This window comes from Erpetoichthys calabaricus, chromosome 3, assembly GCF_900747795.2.
Source record: "Erpetoichthys calabaricus chromosome 3, fErpCal1.3, whole genome shotgun sequence".
Taxonomy (NCBI): domain Eukaryota; kingdom Metazoa; phylum Chordata; class Cladistia; order Polypteriformes; family Polypteridae; genus Erpetoichthys; species Erpetoichthys calabaricus.
The window spans coordinates 32,036,782-32,045,720 of record NC_041396.2 but is presented as its reverse complement, the minus strand read 5'-3'; the positions used below and the strand labels follow the sequence as shown (position 1 = coordinate 32,045,720).

At 39.7% G+C, this 8,939-nt stretch overlaps 1 protein-coding gene across 1 annotated transcript in view; it reads left to right on the top strand.

Annotated features, from left to right (window-relative positions):
* Nucleotides 1–4,116: 4,116 nt before the first annotated feature.
* The window catches only part of zgc:64051 (leukocyte surface antigen CD53), a 47,379-nt gene continuing 42,556 nt past the window's right edge, over nucleotides 4,117–8,939 (top strand). The window contains exon 1 of the mRNA XM_028796560.2: nucleotides 4,117–4,280. The gene's annotated coding sequence lies outside the window, so the exon portion shown is untranslated. The remainder of the gene's footprint in view (nucleotides 4,281–8,939) is intronic.

Genomic DNA, 8,939 nt, shown 5'->3' with positions numbered 1-8,939 from the left:
TACACTTTGAGGGCAGAGTGGTGGCTCTGAGGCTTAGGATCTGCACCTTGTGTCCTGAAGTTTGCCAGTTTGAATCCCTGTTACTGTCAAAAGAGGTCCTTCTCTGCTGGGCCCTTGAGCAAGGCCCTTAACCTACAATTGCTCCAGGGTGCTGTCCAATGGTTGACCCTGTGCTCTGACCCTGTGTATGTGAAAGCTAACAAATTCCTAATACATGAAATTGTATAAAGCAAAATAAAAGAACAAAAAATAAACTTAAAGGTACTCATTAATTAGCCTAACATAGATGTGTTGGTACAGACAAGTTTATATTAGCCTCATTTTTGGCTTTATAAATTGATGCCAAAACAAATATTCATTACCAAACCTGCAATCTGATAAATATATGCTAGAATGAGGGCATGATAGTGCAGACGGAAAGGGAGTTTAATGAATAGCAGGTTCATATTGTATATAATTGTTGTAAGAGCCATTTGTTAGTTAGGTTATGCTAAGTTGACATAAGTATTTTCTTATTTGGGTTAAAATGTGTGCCTGTATATTAGTGCATAGTCAGTGGGAGGTTTATTATAACTACTACAGGCTGAACTATGAATGGAATATTCTAATTATTTCTTGTCTGTCTGACTATGAGACAGAGTGGTGACTCTGAAGCTAGGGATCTGCGCTGGCATTCAGAAGGTTTGAGGTTTTTTACAGCGGCTGGAGTGCCAGTCCAATTAACAACAACAACATTTATTTCTATAGTGCATTTTCATACAAAATGATGTAGCTCAAGGTGCTTTACAAAATGAAGAAAAGAAAAGTTAAAAATATCAAAAAAGATTAGACAATACTAAGTAAGGTCTGATGGCCAGGAGGACAGAAAAAACAAAAATTAAACTCCAGAAGCTGGAATTAAAAAAACTAAATCTGCAGGGGTTCCGAGGCCACGAGACCACCCAGCTGCCACAGGCCATTCTACCTAAAATCAATGATCTCAAACAGTCCTCACGGTTTTCAGGCTTCACATGGAAGAATTAAATGACGATAATCATGTGGATCTCTGGCCTTTAGTCCATCTATTGTAGGGACTGCACGGTGCTTTGATCAGGTGGTGGTGGCGCAGATTGGCAACACAGAAAACCGGAAAAAGAACAGTAGAGAAAGTAGGGGTTAGTACAGATTGAGGAGCCATGATAAAAATGATAATTAAATGCATATACAGAATATCAGGGTTACACTTAAATGAAGCTATGAGAAAGCCATGTTAAAATAATGAGTTTTTAGAAGTTTTTTAAAGTGCTTCACTGTATTAGCTCTAGTAAGCTGTATTAGTAAGCTCTTCCAGATTTTAGGTGCCTAACAGCAGAAGGCCGCCTCACCACTTCTTTTAAGTTTTGCTGTTGGAATTCTAAGCAGACACTCATTTGAAGATCTAAGGTTATGAGTTGGAGTGTAAGGTGACAGACATTCTGAAATATAGGATGGAGCGAGATGATTTAAGGCTTTGCAAATCATAAGCAGTATTTTAAAGTCAATTCTAAATGGCACAGGTAACCAGTGTAGTGACGTCAAAACTGGTGTGATATGCTCAGATTTTCTTTTTCTAGTTAAGATTCTAGCAGCTGCATTCTTCACTCATTGTCTTTTTTGGGTGGTCCTGAGAGAACTGCGTTACAGTAATCTAGCCGACTAAAAGCAAAAGTGTGAACTAATTTCTCAGCATCTTGCAAAGTTATAAGGGATCTAACTTATGCTATATTTCTTAAGTGAAAAAAATGCTGTCCTGGTAATCTGATTACAGTAATACAGTAATCCCTCGCTATATCGCGCTTCGCCTTTCGCGGCTTCACTCCATCGCGGATTTTATATGTAAGCATATTTAAATATATATTGCGGATTTTTCGCTGCTTCGCGGGTTTCTGCGGACAATGGGTTTTTTAATTTCTGGTACATGCTTCCTCCGTTGGTTTGCCCAGTTGATTTCATACAAGGGACGCTATTGGCAGTTGGCTGAGAAGCTACCCAACTTACTTTCTCTCTCTCTCTCTCTTGCGCTGACGTAGGGGGTGTGAGCAGGGGGGCTGTTCGCACACCTAGACGATACGGACGCTCGTCTAAAAATGCTGAAAGATTATCTTCACGTTGCTATCTTTTGTGCAGCTGCAGCTGCTTCCTGAAACGACATGCTGAACGGTGCTTCGCATACTTAAAAGCACGAAGGGCACGTATTGATTTTTTTATCTGTCTCTCTCTATCTCTCTCTCTCTGCTCCTGACTGAGGAGGTGTGAGCTGCCGCCTTCAACAGCTTTGTGCCGCGGTGCTTTGCATACTTAAAAGCAAACAGCCCTATTGATTTGTTTGCTCCTTTGAAGAGGAAGATATGTTTGCATTCTTTTAATTGTGAGACTGAACTGCCATCTCTGTCTTGTCATGGAGCACAGTTTAAACTTTTGAAAAAGAGACAAATGTTTGTTTGCAGTGTTTGAATAACGTTCCTGTCTCTCTACAACCTCCTGTGTTTCTGCGCAAATCTGTGACCCAAGCATGACAATATAAAAATAACCATATAAACATATGGTTTCTACTTCGCGGATTTTCTTATTTTGCGGGTGGCTCTGGAACGCAACCCCCCGCGATGGAGGAGGGATTACTGTATGTGATTTAAAATTCAGGTCAGAGTCAATAATGACCCCTAAATTTTTTACCTCTGTCTTAACTTTTAAGCCTAATAAATCAAGTTTATTTTTAGTACCCTCACTATATCCATTTTTGCCAATCACTAAGATTTCTGTTTTTTCCTTATTTAGTTTGAGAAAATTACTACTCATTCATTCAGAAACACAATTAAGACATTGGGTCAGTGTGGTGCTGAGGTGTCACCCAATTCACAGCTGCATTAGGGTCCTAGTTGGGATCCTGAGTGTGTTTCATCATGTGGTAAATGCAGGAACGTGCTATATGTATATCAGTGCATGCTCCCAACCTCCTCCTCCTCCTCCTCCTCTGACTACAGATTTGTTCCATTTTATGATCTACCTTGCAGTTGGTAAGGCATGGAAGGCAAAATAGTTTCAATCTGTTAATAAAGAATGTACTGAATGTGCCACGTGAAGCCTCTGTAAGTTTGCCATTGAGAACAGCGTTGGTTATTTTGTGCCCTTTGGCCAAGCTTATTAGTGCACCAATTGACTATTCAGTAGCTAACTTGCCCCCCACCCCCAAATGATAGTAAAGCCTAATTTGCCTTAATGGTGGTGCCAGTCCTGATTGAGAAATAACACAACCTTTAAGTATAGAAAGTAACCAAAGTTTAACATGAGAAAGCTAAGATTGTAATGAAACAGAGAAGAAACCTTTTTTTGCTTTTTATTCTGCATTTATAATAATATTTTTTTAATGTGTGATTTGTTGTTTTTTAAATTTTCACTAAACTTTTTTAAAATGAACTTTTTGGACTGAGAGATTTCTTTATTACGCATTTGACTCATGCTGGATCCTGTCTTGTTAACTCAATAGCTGGTTGACTTTGGGAGCCAAGAAAAGACGCAGCTACAGCTGCTATTTCAGATAAGGAAGATGGCCTTTTCAAGGTAAGAAAGGCAGATGTTTCAAGATGAGGCAGTAATACTCGCTGACCATGACACTGGAAACTGGTGATGTGTTGCATGTTGATTACGACATGCCAGTAAGAATTTTGAGTATTCTGTAAAAGTGACAAAATTGACACAATAAACCCTATTTACCTCTTACCATATTACATTGTAAGAAACAAAATTCAAAATATCAGCAATGACAAGAGAGTACAATCAGGTGTGCTTTTCAACATTGGGATGCAGTGAGCTGGCATCTTCATCCCTCTGCCCAACACCATGGTATCAGATATTCCTCGCTGGTCATGTAAACAGAAAATAACTGAACAAAAAAGGCAAGTCAGGTTACACAAGTGAGCAACAGCAGTAGCCGTGCTTGGTTTCTATTTGCTACCCATAGCTTTTTCTGTCTCTCTCTCTCTCTTTTCATTACAGTTTTCCGCTTTTATTTGTTGCACCAGCTATGTGAGAGTTCTGCTTTCACACAGAAGCGAGGCACCGGATATCTGTTCAAAGTTTCTGCAGGCCTGGCCTCTTTGACTCCACCCAGTAGAAAACAGATAATTCACAAACCTCAGAAGGCTACAGCAGTGGGTGTATTAAGTTAAGTTGCTCTGAGACGTCTGCTCAGATTGAAATCTGCCCTGCACTTGTCTTCAGCGAGCTTATCATAAAGAATAAGAAACGGTCTCAAATTTGTGAAGGTAAGGCCATCTTCTTGTGTCTCTTGTCTGTCTTTAAGCTGAACATTCCAGCCTTACAAAGTACTATAGACATTTGCTTAATTTCATGTTACAGGGTTCTGTTTCTTTTTTGTATTAGCCATCTTTATATGTTTTTATTTTTTTTCTGCCAAGGCTCATTTCCAATAATTATTTAAAATAATAATGGAGAGCTTCTTTTTTATTATTAAACACAAAAGTATAAATGTCATATTCATAATCAAATGTGATATAAAGCTGACAAAAAAGGAAACCAAACTGTCTCTTTAAAACCTAAAATGAGCCACGTGCTGGCACGATGGTTAGTGCTGATGCCTCATACCACCACAGTCCTGGGTTTGACTGTAAGCTCTGGGTGAAGTTTGCTCAGTCTGCTTGTCTTTATCTATGGATACTTCAGTTCATTCTCACCACTCAAAGCTGCTGGAAGTCAGCTTAATTACTGACTGCTGACTGACCCAATGTGAGTTGGCTTGGGTGTGTGAGAGAGGGGGGCCTGTGATTGACTGGTGTCCTGTTCAGTGCCAGATGCCACCTCGTGTCCAGTGTTACCAGGATAGGCATTGGCTATCCCCATACGTGGAGAGATGAACAGATAAAAAGATTAAGAGAAAAATGGTAAAAGTTTTAATAGAGATTGCAACATGTCCTGGAAACACTAGGGCAGCACGGTGGCGCAGTGGGTAGCGCTGCTGCCTCACAGTTGGGAGACCTGGGGACCTGGGTTCGCTTCCCGGGTCCTCCTTGCATGGAGTTTGCATGTTCTCCCCGTGTCTGCGTGGGTTTCCTCCGGGCATTCCGGTTTCCTCCCAAAGACATGCAGGTTAGGTGGATTGGCGATTGTAAATTGGCCCTAGTTTGTGTGTGTCTTGCGGTGGGTTGGCACCCTGCCCGGGATTGGTTCCTGCCCTGGGATTGGCTCCAGCAGACCCCCGTGACCCTGTGTTCAGATTCAGCGGGTTGGAAAATGGCTGGCTGGCTGGAAATACTAAGGTTTTTTCTTTTGTTTTTAGCTTTAACCCATAGACTGTCATTCTTTCATTTTTATTTCTTGTATATCTCCTCGGAATGATGTGCAGTTTTTGGTGTTCAGTTTGCAGTTATTTTCATCAGTCTGACTTGTGTGGTTTCTATTTGATTTGAAGTTTCATTTTAAATACAAAGCAGAAGTCTCATCAAGAAATGTAGCAGAAAACAGCCAAATAAGTTCATAGCTGAAAGAAACACTGGCCAACACATCTGGATGGAAAACTCTCCTTTCCTTTATTATTAAAACGCATTCCAGCAGAATATCATTGTGGGTCTGGACAGGCGTGATTTTTTAGTTTTTCATTGCAACTCTTTGCCACTCAGCTAGCCTTGTGTCTCCTGCGCCTCTTTAAGCACAGCCTGACAATGTTCTAGACATCAACCTGTTTTTGAATTCACTTAATTTCTAACTTAAAAGATAATAAAGTTCTTCTTTATAAGAATCAATTTCTGCTATATATTACTTTGCGTCTTGTAATGCCTTTTTAGAATTACCTTTTTACTTTTGGTATATGCAGTCAAAATTATGAATGCAAATTTTAAACAGATTTACAATTGAACATAATTTAGTAACTGTCAGAGGATGGGAGACTGTGCACTCTGGGCCAAAAGCGAGTCACTCAGTCTGAAGGAAACTTTGGAATGCTTTTAGTACTGTGAAATGATGGAAACCTGTTGATTTTGACCAAAAAATATTTTTGTGCCGTTTATACCAAAACTGCATAAAACAAATTTAATATAATATTATTCTGAAAAATTTTCACTGCTACAATATCAGCTATATGTAGAGAAGGTGTCGTACTGGACATGGTCGAGTTTTATTTTATCTGGCTGCCTATCTGGAATATTAACTACTTGTGATGACAGTATTATTCCTTCATTTATATTTTATAAACTACTGTAACAGATTTTCATTAAACTTTCAAAACCAATGCATTCGTAATGTTTCTCTGTGACTGTGTTTGAGCGGACTCTTTTCAGGATAAGAGAAGCGATGATTGAAGAGTTCAAAACTATGATGGGAATCAGTACGGTGAATTGCAGCTGTTATTTTAAAATAGTTTTTTTGCAAGAAGATGAGCACATAGATGGAAGCTGGTTTAGGTAAACTTTAGGGTTTTTCCTCACTTAAAGACCCATTGATAATGTATGTGGAATACATTACCAACTAGTGTGGTTGACAGTAGTACCTTGGGGACTATTAAATCTGGACTGGATGATGTTTAACAAGAGCTGGGTGATAGGGATTGATGGGTTACATTGGGTTTAATGGCCTGTTCTTGTCAAAAGTGTTCTTATGTTCTTATGAACCAGGGGCCTCATTTATAAAGCTAGCCTATGCACAAAAAAATAGACGCAAAATGTGCCAATACAACTTCTCATGCAAACATAAAGATTTATAAAAGAAACTATTTATGGCAAGTCTGACCCAAGCATACGTAACTTTTCGGAGAAACTAGGTAATGACAGCACACTTGATTAAGCAGGAAGTGCAGCCAAACCAGCTAAAAGATGACTCATGCATAATAATTCATATCACTAAGTCATTATTGTTATGTGCGTTGACGTGACAAATATATTACACTTCAAAAACGATAAGTTTCATGCTCATACTGTGCTTTAGTTCCTTTTAAGAGGGCCAATGCTGTGTATTTGAACTGAATAACTTTTTCATTTTTTGTCAGTTTTTATCAATTACCTGTTGTCACTTCTCAGGGAACTGGCTGACAGGTCAGGCGTATCTCAGCCAAGCTGCACACCGCTCCATTATACCTGCTGTGCTGGAAGACAATAAACAATCGGTGAGGTACTACATCCAGTTTTCATATGTTTTCATATGATGTGGGTGTACATACAACATGCAACAGTGCCTAGTTCTCCTAATGTAATCAGAACACTTTACTGCACTCATATTGCAAGGGCACTTAGTGAGAATAAGGCTACTTTTGTTAACCGAAAGCTGTTACATTCCTTTAATGTACAAGTCATCTGTGATGTCAAGATGAGAATGACAAACATCATGGTTCAGCTACCTGCTCAAACGATAGTGCCTTACACCTTTCCCAGAACCCCCAAATGCAGTTGGTGGGGTCTTGATGCATCAGGTGGAGGCTGCTTTACCAGCCAATGAAGTTCTGCAGCATCATGATTTCCTCTTCTAGATGATACATTTTTTGAAGAATGGCAAGAATTCAATAGAGTTATTATTGAATAGGCATGCTGAGCCTATGATTGACTCTCTCGTGTTATTGTTTTAATCATTTTCAAAAAATTATTTTTTTCCACTTAAATTCTTCCTTTTCTGTTACTCTCGAGTAAGGATTGAATTCTGTATCGTTTTGCTTTTTTACTTTTTTTCTACTTTGTTTTTTTTTTTTTTTTTAAGTAAATGGCTGTATCTGGGGCAGCACGGTGGCGCAGTGGTTGCGCTGCTGCCTCGCAGTTAGGAGACCCGGGTTCGCTTCCCGGGTCCTCCCTGCGTGGAGTTTGCATGTTCTCCCCGTGTCTGTGTGGGTTTCCTCCGGGTGCTCCGGTTTTCTCCCACAGTCCAAAAACATGCAGGTTAGGTGGATTGGCGATTCTAAATTGGCCCTAGTGTGTGTTTGGTTTGTGTGTGTCCTGTGGTGGGTTGGCACCCTGCCCAGGATTGGTTCGTGCCCTGTGTTGGCTGGGATTGGCTCCAGCAGACCCCCGTGACCCTGTGTTCGGATTCAGCGGGTTGGAAAATGGATGGATGGCTGTATCTGTTAAGTTATTGCTACTTGTGTCACTGAGTAACACACGCCATTGTAATATTCTGGTTTTAGAAAATAAAATGATATTTAATAAAAAAAGTCAAATAGAAGTCAATAGAAATGTAATGGTTTACTTCTTGAGGTAAAGGAAAACAAGAGGTAGTATATATGTAGTAAAACATCCTTCTTATGAGAAGGATTTAGGAGTCATTAGTGGACTCTAAGCTATCGACTTCCTGACAGTGTTCAGAAGCCATTAAGAAGGCAAACAGAATTTCAGGTTATATACAGTAGCACGATGTGTGGAGTACAAGTCACAGGAGGTTCTGCTTAAACTTTATAATGCAATGGTGAGGCCTCATCTGGAATACTGTGTGCAGTTTTGGTCTCCTGGCTACAAAAAAAGGACATAGCAGTGCTAGAAAAGGTCCAGAGAAGAGCGATCAGGCTGATTCCAGGGCTACAGGGGTTGAATTATGAGGAAGGATTAAGCTGAGTTGAGCCTATACAGTTTAAGCAAAGGAAGATTAAGAGGTGACATGATCAGAGTGTTTAAAATTATGAAGGCAATTAATACAGTGGATCGAGACTGTTATTTTAAAATGAGTTCATCAAGAACATGGGGACACAGTTGGAAACTTGTTAAGGGTAAATTTCTGTACAACATACAGAGAACCACAGACACTTGGAATAAGTGACCAAGTAGTGTGGTAGGAAGTAAAACTTTAGGAACTTTCAAAACTTGACTTGATGTTTTATTGGAAGAAATAAGTGGATAGGACTGGTGAACTTTGTTGGGCTGAATGGTCTGTTCTCGTCTAGAGTGTTCTAATGTTTAGTGCTGGCCACTTTCCTTATTATGAAAGTTATGATTTCT